Here is a 14,967-nt window from a genome sequence, read left to right as displayed (position 1 = left end):
CAATATCAAACTAAGTTTTACATCACTGACATTCACATAACGAGAGGAAAAATAAATTGGTAGAGAAAAAAATTGTTTTGGTAATGGCAGAAAACGTCCAAGATTTGACAAGAGATATAAATTTAGAGATTCAAGGAGCTCAGTAAATTTCAAACAGGAAAAATTCAAACAAAATCAGGGCTGTCCACATCATAATCAAAATGCTAAAAAAAAAAAGTAAACAAGAATTTGAATGACCACAGATTTTGCTAAGAAACACCAGAGGTCCCAGAAAGTAGAATAATATCTTTAAAAGGTGAATCTGTTCCCAGTAGATCTGCTCTAAAAGAAATACAAAAGAAATCTGGAGTGGCTACATTAATATCAGCAACAGACTTCAGAACTGGGTTAGCCACAAGGGATAAGGACGACACTACATAATGATGGTATGCCATTACCAAATCCTAAGTTTGTATTCACCTGAATAACAAAAGAACTTCAAATAAAATGAAGCAAAACTGATACAACTGATAAAGAGAAGTAAGACAAGCCTATAATTATACTGAGAACCTCCAACACTCCTTTCAGAACTTTAAAAGTAGTCTGAAAATATACAGAACACTGTAGAACACCACTATCAATGAATGTGATAGGAGAGGGTGGCAGAGGATGAGATGGTTAGAGAGCATCACTGACTCAGTGGACATGAATCTGAGCAAACTCCAGGAGATAGTAAAGAACAGGGGAGCCTCGTGTGCTACAGTCTATAGGGTCCCAAAGAGTCGGACACAGCTGAACAACAATCCCAAAAACTTAGCTACTGATAGCCTACTGTTGAACAGAAGTCTTACTGATAATACAAAGTCAATTAAACATACTTTGTATATTATATACATTATATACTGTATTCTTACAATAAAGTAAGTTAGAGAAAAACAAATGTTAAGACAATCATGAGGAAGAGAGAATACACAAACAGTACCTACATGTATTTACTGGAAAAAACCTGCATATAAGTGGACCCATGCAGATCAAATCCATGCTGTTTGAGACTCAAATGTAGTCTCTGCAAAGATTACACTTTACACTGTTAAGATAGAGTTAACATAGAGTCATCAGTGTAAAACTGACAAAGGTACTTGATTTGAATCTTGTCCATCTTCAAAAGCTGTCATGAAAAACTACAGGAAAAGAAAACAGCAGAGGAACTTTCACAGCAACTTTAACCATAAATTCCTTAATTTCTGCCGAACATAAATATTAAGTAATAAATACCCAAAGTACAGTACTAATACAGCTTGCTAAACTATCAGTTCAGTTCAGTCACTCAGTCATGCCCGACGCTTTGCGACCCCATAATCGAAGCACGCCAGACGTCCCTGTCCATCACCAACTCCCAGAGTTCACCCAAACTCATGTGCATCAAGTCGGTGATGCCATCCAGCCATCTCATCCTCTGTTGTCCCCTTCTCCTCCTGCCCCCAATCCCTCCCAGCATCAGTCTTTTCCAATGAGTCAACTCTTCGCATGAGGTGGCCGAAGTATTGGAGTTTCAGCTTCAGCATCAGTCCTTCCAATGAACACCCAGGACTGATCTCCTTTAGGATGGACTGGTGTTCAGGCTTAAAAGATATGAGCATGTGTAAAAAGTTCTATGAGACTACAATAATCTTCCGTACAAAAGAAAAAAACAGACTATTAGATTATATTTTAAAGATATCTAATCTGTTCTTCAGGGAAAATATCATTATTATAACTCACCATATCTTTCCTACTAAAAGAGAAGAGTAAAAGATATTAAGAATCTTATAAACAGCAAATGAGATCTAATTTGTTTCTGGTTCCATTAAAATAGACCAGAGAAGCCTATCATTTATTAGGCTACTGAGGGCTGAATGTAAAAGATACACAGTTTCTGTGGATGAAATCATTTTATTCAATCCTAAAACACAAATCTCTAAGAAAGCTGATGAAACTAGAATTAAAACCCAATATACTTTAAAATCTCAGGCTCTTAGGGTTTTCAGAATTAAGTAACTGCTCCACATTTGCAAAAATAGTCAAATAATTGACAATAACATCAGTCAAGCAATAGAAAGAGGGGGGAAGGGTACTGATAATCACAGCATATTCAGTATTACTTGAGGAATGCTCCTTAGATGAACAGTGATGATGTCATGGTATTCCATCTTTAAAGAACCTTCAGATTTTCACAAAAAGGACATTGTTGGCTTTAAGCAACTGCTTCAATACCATAACGCCCTTTTCCCTACATCTGTTACTCAGAGGGCTCAAGCTTAGAAACGACCCAACTTAGTCAAACGTTCAATCACTTTAGAGAAAGAAAAACTGTCTCTTTACAGAGAATGGGCAGACACACATTATACTGTCTACTATGTCTTCCCTCAAAAGAAACACACATGTATACCAGTTACTATACCAATAACTGCTGCTAAGTCGCTTCAGTCGTGTCCGACTCTGTGCGACCCCATAGACGGCAGCCCACCAGGCTCCCCCGTCCCTGGGATTCTCCAGGCAAGAACACTGGAGTGGGTTGCCATTTCCTTCTCCAATGCATGAAAGTGAAAAGTGAAAGTGAAGTCGCTCAGTCATGTCTGACTCTTAGCGATCCCATGGACTGCAGCCTACCAGGCTCCTCCATCCATGGGATTTTCCAGGCAAGAGTACTGGAGTGGGGTGCCATTGCCTTCTCCATACCAATAACTAGAAATGATAAATACAACTGAGAAATGCCACCAGTGAGATAAATTTGACGTTACAGGAACTCCCATCAGGCTTAACCGACACAGAACTCATTTGATGTCTGGTGCCTCAACCTACTTATAAATATTACATATAATTACAAAATTTTAGGATTGGAAGACATTAAAAGAGTATTTGGTTTCAAAAGGTCACATGCCTTTCTCAAAACCACATGGTAAATTAATGGTGGAAAATACAGAATCAATCCTCTGAACTACTGTTAAGTACGTCAAACTGAAAAAAAGGGAAAAGGTAAAAAGCAAAAATAATATTGTTAAAGAAGTCTCTGAAGGGATTTCCCTGGTCATCCAATGGTAAGAATCCATCTTCCAATGCAGGGGACGTGGGTTCGATCCCTGGTCAGGGATCTAAGATCCCACAAGCTGCAGAGAGCCACAACTACTGAGCACACAAGGTCTGTAGCCCAGGTGCTACAACTAGAGAGAAGCCTGCACACCACAATGAAAGATACCACATGTAGCAACTGAAACCCAATGCAGCCAAATAAATGAGATGTCACTGGGTCACTGGGTAGGAGAGCCTACATAGGGCAGTTATGAATATTGCTTAATTTTGAGCATTGATAAAGATATGGAATGTATAAGTAATATGCAGCCATAACCATGTCTTGCAGTCTTACCTTTTGTATCTTTCTTAAACCAGCCCACTTTCCTCCATCTCAACAATCACCTATTTACTCCATCCAGGCCGTTTATCTTACCTGGGCTGCTCATTATCATGAACTTCAACAGGGCCCCCCTCCAATTCATTTGGTCTCCTACAACCAAAACGACCTTTCAAAATGCAAATCTGATTATGTCATCCCCTCTATTTAAGTGCTCAATGCCTTTACACTTTACTTTGGTTGAAACAAAAATCCTTACCATGACTTTCAAGAAACTCTATGGTCTGACACAGCCTACTCTTTACACTCATCTCCTTCCAACTTCCTGTGCTCTGATGACAGGGGCTTCCCAGTTTATCACTGTGCTCCTCTTTCTACAGAGTGGTGAACACACAGTGACTAAAAACACAGGTCCTGAAATCATATTATCTAAGTCCCCAAACTGGATCTGCCAACATACTTGTTGGACAAGTAACTTAATCTTTCCAACCTCAGTTTTCCCATCTTTAAAATTGTTGTTGTTGTAGTTGCTAAGTTGTGTCCAACTCCTGTGAGCCCATGGACTATAGCCCACCAGGCTCCTCTGTCCAGGGGATTTCCCAGGCAAGAATACTGGAGTGGGTTGCCATTTTCTTCTCCAAGGGACCTTTCCAACCCAGGTATAGAACCCACATCTCCTTCGTTAGCAGACAGACTCTTAACCACGGAGCCCCCAAGGAAGCCTCTAAGTCATGGGAGGTTTGTGAGGGTTAAATGAAATATGCAGATAAAACATAGTGCTCACAATTATTAAGTCAAACTCCTCTGCTTTTTGATTTCTGGTTGTCATCTCCAGAGGGCAACTTTTCCCAATCCAGTTCTTCCAGGCACAATTAATCGGTTTTCTGTGTGATACTTCCATAAAATTTGCTTATGCTCAACTAACACATCTCGTTGTACTGAATTATTTAAGCATCTATCTATCTTACCTACCACTGAGTTCCTTAAAGGCAGAGGCTACCTTACTTATCTTTGGATCTTATATACCTAAAAATATCTCTCATAGAGAGTAGGCATTCAAGAAGTGTCAGAGTAAAAACAAAGTGTCAGACTGAATATATATATTACACAGGTAAACAATGAAAAATATGGTTTTAACAAGCAGAAATTGAGACACTATATACAAAATTTTGCTGCACATTCATATTTTATCAAAGTGTAATCCTTAGCCACCTGCATGAGAATTGTGTAGCATGTTAAGAGTCACTGGATTAGAATAACAAAAGCTAACCCAATTATTAAAAGTAAATTTAAATAAGAAAATTAATCAAAATACTACTGCAATGCCCCTAAAAATAATGAAGTTATTTAACCGAACCTATTATAGAATCAAAGTTGATTATTTATAAGCCAAGACTGTTGGTAGGTTCAACAATTTCTGAACAGGGGAATCTGTGGGATAAAAGACAACTGTCTTGAGATTATTTCCAATATGATATTTTCCCTAACACAGACATAGCTTGGAAGGAAAAAGGGACAACAATTTAAAATAGATAAACAATTTAACCTATACCAAACCATGCCCACACCTGAGAAGAACTAACAAGCAGCTATATGAAGTACTTTGGATTATTTGAGAAAAGATATATCTCCTCTCAATTATTTCCATTATAAATTCCACTACATGAAGATTCACTTTCAAGTTACATTTCTAAGCTTTATGCCCTCCCTAGTACTGCCCCTCAAAAGAGGCAGTTTAACAATACTCATATTTTATAACTTTCCTTTCAATTATTACACAACTGAATAGACACAAACCCTGCTTTTCTGTCATTTTTGTTCAAATGGAAGAAAAAGTTCTTTAAGTTTTCCCAAATCTCAATAAATTTATAGTTTTCCTTTAATAATAAAGCAAAATTACAAGATATAAATGGAATTTTTTTTTTCTGTCAAAAGATCTGGTATATGGATTAGATCTTAGAATCTCTTTCAAAAATAAAAATATCATGTGACAGATATAAACAGACTCAGAACATCAGCATTATGAATGGTAGTTCAGATAGATCTTCTTTAAGTCAAAATTTATGCATGAGGGTCTGACGGGTTAAGTGGTTTGCAGAAGTGGAATTTAAAATCTGAATTTACTAAATCTAAGGTAGTATCCTGAATTGGATCCTGGAACAGAAAAAAAGTACATCAGTGGAAAATCAGGTAAATTTGAATAGAATCTGTAATTTAATTAATAGTCATATCAATGTTAACTTAGTCATTTCAACAAATATACTATGGTTATTTAAAATGTTAACATTAGAGGAAGCTGAGTGAAAGGTATGTGAGAACTCTCTGTATTATCTTTGTACTTTTCTCTAAGTCTAAAATTTTAAAAATAAAAGGCCTAGTTTAAAAAGTCTAACTCTAAAAAAAAAATAAAAATAAAAAAAATAAAAAGTTTAACTCTGAAGCTAATTTCTAATCCTGAATGTTTCCCTTCTGTTTCCATGAAAATCTCAAAACATAAAGGAATTAAGTTTTAATACTAAGTGTACAGAGTATATAATACCAAGTAACAAAGCACAGCACTTCCCTAAAGCATCTCCTAACAAAAAAAAGAAAAATCAAAAGAAATCCTGTTTTTCTGTTTAATAATGAAGAAAATTAAAATTCACTGAATTCTTCTTATATTACAGCATTTTTCTTAGTTTAATGAATTGTCACAACTGTCCTAAAATAATTATCAACCCAAATTATACTTGAGGCTCAGAAAAGTTAAGTAATTTAATTTGCTCATTATATCACATAGCTTAGTAACAGACCCAGGTTTCCACTATACGTCATCAACTTTAACTTTTGTTAACTTTAGTTATCTATATATTTACAGGAATAAGAAGCATTTGTCACTAAATTTTAGATTCTACCTCCAGAGTATTTCATATCAAAACCATTACTAGCCAATCACACAGCCACTACCTTTTATTAAGATCTCTGTTACCTCTTCACAAGTTCTTCAGAAGAAAGCCTCCCAAATGAGCATTCCAATCTCTAGTCTTTCCTCCTTAATTCATTCTGATGTACTATTTGGTAGTTGTTTGCTGGCCTCCCAATATCTATCCCCACTTTTCAGTAATGGCACTGATTTCCTTTTGGGAAATTACCTCTCCTCTGCTTAGGCAGCACTATCTACAAAGATGCCAAATTATCACCTCACAGATGAATGGACATCAACCAAGACAAGCCAATAAAGTATTTCCGGGGATTCTGAATTTTGAGAAAAATGACCAAAGTTATGGGGAAAAAATGGATGACATGCTTTCATTTAGGTGGCATCCTGATTAGACTATCAATACACTCCTGATATAAAGACCCCAGGAACTGCCCGAGACAAGCTCTCCAGCCTTCCTTTTGAGTTTATGAGTAATTTAATACTCTCATAATAAACTTCTTTTCTCCTTAAGCAGTCTATTTTCAAACTAAAATCTTAATGGATAGGGCACCCCCCGACTCATTTAAGTACCTCTACAGCGCCACTCAATCCTGCTACTCAAAAACTTTAAATGGCCCACAACTTCTCACCATTACAATTTTCACCAGACAGACCTTTCCAGGTTCTCCATATCTGAGTCCAATCTAAGATTTTAAACTTATTTCTCACCAATGGCATGACATATATTTATTAGTGCTATTCTGTCCACTTGCAATGCTATCTATCAAATACCTTCTCTGCCTAAAAATCTTATCTACCCTTCTAAATCTATTTCAATTGCTCCCCTGTATGTAAATTCTTATCGATTCCACTAACTCACTAGGATATTGTAGGAAAACCTCATGCCACTCTATATCTGTTTTATTACATATCTGCATTCACTTATTTCTATATGAGTTACATTCTTCCACTGCCCCCACTAACTTTTCCATAATGCAGAAGACAGAGTAGAAAAATGTCAAGTATGTGCTGTCAAAATTCAATCAATAATGATGCCATAATATTGGCCATACTACTACAATAAAATTTAAACCAGTCCTAATGCAAGTTCCTGATTCCCTGGTGGCTCTGATGGTAAAGCGTCTGCCTGCAATGCGGGAGACCCGGGTTCAATCCCTGGGTCGGGAAGATCCCCTGGAGAAGGAAATGGCAAACCACTCCAGTACTCTTGCCTAGAAAATTCCATGGATAGAGGAGCCTGGTGGGCTACATACAGTCCATGGGGTCGCAACTGAGCGACTTCACTTCACTTCAGTGCAAGTTCTTCAAGCACAAAGAAAATGATACTGAACAGAAACTCAAATCTACACAAAGAAATGGGGAGCAAAAGAAATGGCAAATATATGGTATAAATACAAAAGACTTTAAAAAATAATCTTAAATTACCCTTTAAAATACAAAAGGCTGTTGACATGACAATAACAACAATGTAACCTGAGTTTTTAACACACAAGAAAAATGTATGAAAACAACAGCACACAAGATTAGAGGGGAAAATATAAGAATGCCATTGTAAGGCTCTTACATTACATGTGAAGTGTTATAACATTTGAAAGTGAAATGTGTTAAGTTAAAAGGCCTATTGTAATCTTAGTATAACCACTTTAAAAAATATATGGCTTGTTAAGACAATAGTAGAGATAAAATTAAATAAATAAATATACTTAATCCAAACAAAGGAGGGGGAAAAATGACAAAAGAAATAATCAAAAGATGAGACAAACAGAAAGCAGACAGCAAGAAGGAACACTGAAACCCAACCATATTGTTATTTTCATTAAATGTAAATGGTCTAAGAACACTCTAAAAAAGCAGAGACAGAATGAATTACAAAGCAAAGCCCTTTTCAAAAAGGCAATTAAAAAAAGAGCTCTCAACAGGAAACTCACAAAGACGAAAATATCTTAAAAACAGAAGGATATAAAAAGATATACCATGCAAACATTGTTATGAATACCAGGGTAGCCTTAGGTACACACCCAAAAGAAATGAAAGCAGAGGCTCAAAGAATACACACACCAAGCTTTGAAACAGCATTATTTACAATAGCCAAAACGTGAAAATAAAAAAAAAGAGAAAGTGCAAAGTGTTAGTCACTCAGTTGTGTCCAACTCTTTGCAACCCCATGAACTTTAGCTCCTCTGTCCATGGAATTCTCCAGGCAAGAATACTGGAGTGAGTAGCCATTCCCTTCTTCAAAGGATCTTTCTGACCCAGGGATCGAACCCAGGTCTCCTGCACTGCAGGCAGATTTTATACCATCTGAGCCACCAACAACAAACCAAGTGTCTATCAACAGATGAATGGATAAACATATACTTATCATTCAGCCTTTTTTAAAAAAGGAAGGAAATTCTGAGACATGCTATACCATGAATCAGTCATGAAAACAAATGAATAATTTATAGCTGACATTTCAATATTCCTCTCTATAATTGAGAGAACAAGTATAGAAAACCAACAGGTGTACAGAACCTTAACAATCAAATAATCTGACCTAATTCACAGTTAAAAAAAACTCCATGACTAAAATCAGAATACACATTCTTCTTTAGCTTTATGGAACCAATCTTAACTATACACTGGGCCAGGAAACAAGTCTAGTAAATATAAAAGGATTAAATTCATACAAAGTGTGTTGTCTGACCACACAGAATTAAAAATTAAATTAGGAACATTCCTAAATATTTGGATATTAAACAACATACTTCTAAATGACACATGGTTGGTCAAACAGCAGGACATAAGAGAAACTAGAAAATACTCTAAACTGAGTAACAATGAAAACATGGTATATCAGACTCTCTATAGTTCACAGCTGAAGAAGTACTTAGGAAATTTTATAACACTGAATCCTATTACTAGAAAACAAGAAACATGTGAAATCAGTAACATAAGATTCCAGCTTAAGAAATAAACAAGAGAAAATTCAACACAACAAAGCAGAAAGAAGGTAATAATAACAGTAAAAAGTCAATGAAATTAAAAACTGAAGAAACTAAAAGAGAAAAATCAATTTCCAGTTCTTTGAAAAGATAAAACAGTGAAATCTCTAGCAGACTGATACAGGGAAAAAAAATGATACCAATTATCAGTATCAGCAATTAAAGAGAGGATATCACTACAGACCTAAAGACATTAAAAGAATAAGGGAATATTATGAATAACTTTTACCAGTTAATTGATAACTCAGATGAAACAGACAGAGTATATAATAACCTCAAACTATCAAAGTTAACTCAAGAATAAATAGAAAACCTAACTTCAATAGCTCTGTTTCTATTAAGTAAACTAACTTTACAGTTAAAAGCTTTGCAACAAAGAATATATGAGGCCCAGATGGTTTCACTGGCGTATTTTACCAAATACTTAAGAAATAACACCAGTTATACATAAGTTCTTCCAGCATTTAAGCACTTACTAACTTATTTTATAAAGTTAACAATACCATGATATCAAAACAGAGATGAACAAGAAAACTAAAGACCAGTATCCCATATTGATATAAACGCAAAAATTCTGAAAAAATAAAAAATAGAATCCTGCAAATTATGAAAATAATGTATCATGACCAAGTACAGTTCATCCCAGGAATGAAAATCCATCAATGTAATTCACTCTATTTGACTGAAAAAGCATAACCATATGATTTCAGTAGATGCAAAAAACCAAAAATGTGACAAGGTTCAATTCATTCATGACAAAAAAATGAAAATAGAGACTCAATATTGTTAAGTTGTCAATACTCCCCAAAATGAGACAAAGATTCAACACAAACTCAAAAGACCAGTAGTCTTTTCTGGAGAAACTGGTTCTAAAACTTACATTAAAAAGCAAAGCACCTGGGATAACCAAAACAATGTTGAATAAAATACAGCTGGAAATCTCACTGTGACTGAACTCAAGACACCAGAAAACTACAGTAATCAAGATAGTGTGACATTGGTGTTAGGAACAAATTAATGGAATGGATAGAGACCAGAAGCAAACCCATAAATATATGGTCAGTTGTTTTAAGACAAAGGTACAAAGATAATCAAAAGGGGAAAGGACAATCTTTTCAACAAATGTAATGAAATATATGTTTTAAAGCCCTTACCTCATCCTTAAACAAAAACTCAAGTCAAAACAAATAATGGACCTAAATGTAAAACCTAAAACTTTAAAACTTCTAAAAGGAAGTAAAGGACAAAAATTTTTTGTGACCTTGGTTTACACAAAAATTTCTTAAAAGAAACTGACAAACTAGACTTCATCAAAACTGAAAACTGCTCTTTAAAGGATACTGTTAAGAAAATAAAAATCAAGACACGACTGAGAGATAATACTGGCAAAACCTGTATATATCTAATAAAGGGCTTATAAATGAATAAACAAAGAATTTCTAACTAAATAACAAACAGCCCATTTTTAAAATGGAGGAAATGGGCAAATAATTTGAAGACACTTAGCCTATAAAGAGTATAGATGGCAACTAAGCTCATGGGAAATAGATGGGGAAACAGTGGAAACAGTGTCAGACTTTAGTTTTGGGGGCTCCAAAATCACTGCAGATGGTGACTGCAGCCATGAAATTAAAAGACGCTTACTCCTTGGAAGAAAAGTTATGACCAACCTAGATAGCATATTCAAAAGCAGAGATATTACTTTGCCAACAAAGGTCCGTCTAGTCAAGGCTATAGTTTTTCCAGTAGTCATGTATGGATGTGAGAGTTGGACTGTGAAGAAAGCTGAGCGCTGAAGAATTGATGCTTTTGAACTGTGGTGTTGGAGAAGACTCTTGAGAGTCCCTTGGACTGCAAGGAGATCCAACCAGTCCATTCTAAAGGAGATCAGTCCTGGGTGTTCTTTGCAAGGAATGATGCTAAAGCTGAAAGTCTAGTACTTTGGCCACCTCATGCGAAGAGCTGACTAATTGGAAAAGACTCTGATGCTGGGAGGGATTGGGGGCAGGAGGAGAAGGGGATGACAGAGGATGAGATGGCTGGATGGCATCACCAACTCAATGGACGTGAGTTTGAGTGAACTCCGGGAGCTGGTGATGGACCTGGCGTGCTGCAATTCATGGGGTCACAGAGTCGGACGTGACTGAGCGACTGAACTGAACTGAAGCACATGAAGTGGAAACCAAAATATGAATCGCCCCCCTCTTTTAAGGGGTGACCTAGACTTAGTGGGGCTTCCCACGTGGCACAGAGGTAAAGAATCCACCTGCCAATGCAGGAGACACAAGAGACATGGGTTTGATTCCGGGGCCCAGAAGATCCCCGGGGAAAGGAAATGACAACCCGCTCCAGTACTCTTGCCTGAAAAATTCCATGGACAGAGGAACCTGGCAGGCTACAGTCCATAAGGTCACAAACAGTCGGACGTGACTGAGCAACTGAGCACACACACAGACTCAGTAACTCCCTTCCCAAGAATAGAGTAGGGAAAGGGAAACATTAACTTTACAGTAAAACCTGGCCAACACTACATTAACCGAGAGAAGAATGTTAACGTTATCAGTGTGTCATGTGGCCTATCTTATACCCCATGATTTGATAAGAAAGGCACTATGGTATTCTTCCCCAAACCCATCATTTCAGGCTAATCATAAGGAAAAAAAAAAACCTAGATTGGTGACATTCTTCAAGATACCTAATCAGTAGTATCGAGGTCATGAAAACCAAGGACATAAAGGACAGGAACTATCATATTTCAGAGGAGACTGTGACAGAAACAGAATATTAATGGAAAAACTGGTGGGGAAAAAAACCTGGTGAAATCCAAATAAAGCCTGTGAGTTAAATAGGTAATATACTCATGTCAGTTTGTTTCTTTTCTTATAACTGAGGTATAGCTGATTTACAATGCTGTGTTACTTCATGATGTACAACAAATATTCAGTTATACATACATATTCTTTTTCATATTCTTTTCCATTATGGTTTATTACAGGATACTGTATATAGTTCCCTGTGCTATACAGGTAAGACCATGTTGTTTCACGTCAGTTTCTTAGTTTTTGACAAAGGTACGTTTAAACACACAGTCTCAGGATATTTACTATTTACAAAGGGGAAAATTACAGTACAGAAATGGAACAAATAAACCAGATTAACATCAACAGTAAAACCTATCAACATCACATATCAGATCCCTGATATGATGATGCACTGAGAAGGCCACACAATATACTCTGCAATATTCTTAAAAATATATTGTCAGTCTAATCATGAGAAAACACCAGAGAAGCCCAAATTGAGAGATATTTTTAAAATAACTGATCAGTACTCATTAAACATGACAAGGATAAAAAAAGTGACAAAGACTGAGGAACCACCAAGAGACTGGAGGAGAGCAACGACTCATGAAGAATTGCAGAGTGAAGTCTTGAAACAGAAAAGGGTTATTACTAAAAAAAAAAAAAAAAGTAAAATTCAAATAAGGGCTGAGGTTAAGTTCACAGTATTATACCAACGTTAATTTTCTTGCCTTGGTAATTATTTTGTAGTTATGGAAGATTAGGGGAATGCAAACTGGTATAACCATTATGGAGAACAGTACGGAAGTTACTTAAAAAACTAAACATAGGCCCTCCCTGGTAGTGCAGTGGATAAAAATCCACCTGCCAATGCAGGGGACAGAGGCTTGATCCCAAGACTCCACATGCCACGGAGCAACTAAGGCCAGGTGCCAATACTTCTGACCCCACACTCTAGAGCCCACATGCCACAACTACTGAGCCCACGTGCTGCAACTACTGAAGCCTGCACGCTCTAGAGCCACAGGCTAGAACAAATGAAGCCACGTGCATAAAGCCTGTGCTCAACAAGTCACTTCAATGAGAAGCCTGCACACCACAGTGAGGAGTAGCCCCTGCTTCTGCAACTAGAGAAAGCCCATGCACAGCAACAAAGTCCCACTGCAACCAAAAAAGAAGCAAAAATAAATAAGTTTTTTAAAACCTGGAAAAGAAAACTAAATATGGAACTACCTTATGAACCAACAATCCCACTCCTGGGCACATATCCAGGAAAAACTACAATTTGAAAAGATTTATGCATCTCAGTGTTCACTGCTGCGCTATTTACAATAGGCATGACATGAAAGCAACCTAAATGTCCACTGACAAAGGAGTGGATAAAGAAGATGTGATACATATATGCAATGGAATATTACTCAGCCGTAAAAAAATAATGCCATTTGCAGCAACATGAACGGACCTAGAGACTGGCATACTGAGTGAAGAAAGTCAGATAGAGAAAGACAAATATCATATGATATTGGTTATATGTGGAATCTAAAAAATGGTACCAATGAACTTCTTTAAAAAACAGAGAGAGTCACAAATATAGAAAACAAACTTATGCTTAGGGGGAAAAGAGGGAGGGATAAATTGGGAGATGGCGATTGACATATACACACTCCTATATATAAGACAGATAACTAATAAGTACCTATGGTACAGCACAGGGAACTCTACTCAAGACTCTGTAATGATCCATATGGGAAAAGAATCTAAAAAAGAGAGGATATATGTATATGTATAACCCATTCACTCTGCTGTACACCTGAAACTAACAAAACATTCTAAATCAATTATACTGCAATAAGAAATTTTAAAACCTCCTGACTCTTTAGTGAAATTGCCAAACTTAGAACCCTTACCAATAATTATGTATTAAAATGGTATTCTAGCATTTACTTTGATTTCTACAATTGAAACTTAATTCTATGGAAGAAATATTAAAATAATTAATACTGATTCCTCTGCAGTTAATGAATTTTTATGGTATGCCAAAATATTAGCAAATTGAGAAATACATTTTATTCTCAGTAATTACTGTAATAGTTCAAATAAAAGGATGATTACCTAAAATGAGGGGCAAAATAACCCTTTAAAATATATAAAATTTTAAGGGGAGAAATATCAGTTTGACCATACATTAAAGGATATAATTATCTTAGCAAATCATTAACACTGAGGTGTAATAGTGCTCCATGTTCTAATATCCAAATATATACAATAATTCATACAGGAAGAGGAACTACATGTAAATAAAGCATTCTTATTTCTATCAAGCTTGAACCAATCTGCCTTCCTCTGACATAACAAGACAATAGCAAAACTAGTAAACCAGAATAAGCATAATTCATTCAGTATTTACTTGGTCTTTACCAAGTCTACACACCGTCCTAGATGCTAGGGATTCAGAAATGATTAACTGGGAAGGCAAATATAGGAGAATTTGACTTAACAAATACTTATTAAATATTAATAGTAGAAGATGAGTAAAAGATAACCCTACCTTGAAAAGTGTGCCCCTTTCAGAAAATCAATGAGTTCAAAATCTGCCTTTATGAAGTACCAAACAAGGTACAAAATTTAACTGCAAAGAGGGAAAGTCTTGAATCATTTTTATACTCAACATATTGAAAGTCTTTTTTTCTGCTTTTCTTTAAACTGAAGTTCACATGATGTACAATATTATGTAAGTTACAGGTGTACAATATAATGACTCAATTTTTAAAAAATTATACTCCATTTACAGTTATTATAAAATATTGGCTATATTCCCCATGTTTTACAATATTATCCTTATAACACATTTTATACTTTATAGTTTGTACTTCCTAATTTCCTCCTCCTTTTTGC

This window comes from Budorcas taxicolor, chromosome 19 (genome assembly GCF_023091745.1).
Source record: "Budorcas taxicolor isolate Tak-1 chromosome 19, Takin1.1, whole genome shotgun sequence".
In the NCBI taxonomy this organism is placed as follows: domain Eukaryota; kingdom Metazoa; phylum Chordata; class Mammalia; order Artiodactyla; family Bovidae; genus Budorcas; species Budorcas taxicolor.
Note: the sequence above shows the minus strand (reverse complement) of the source record.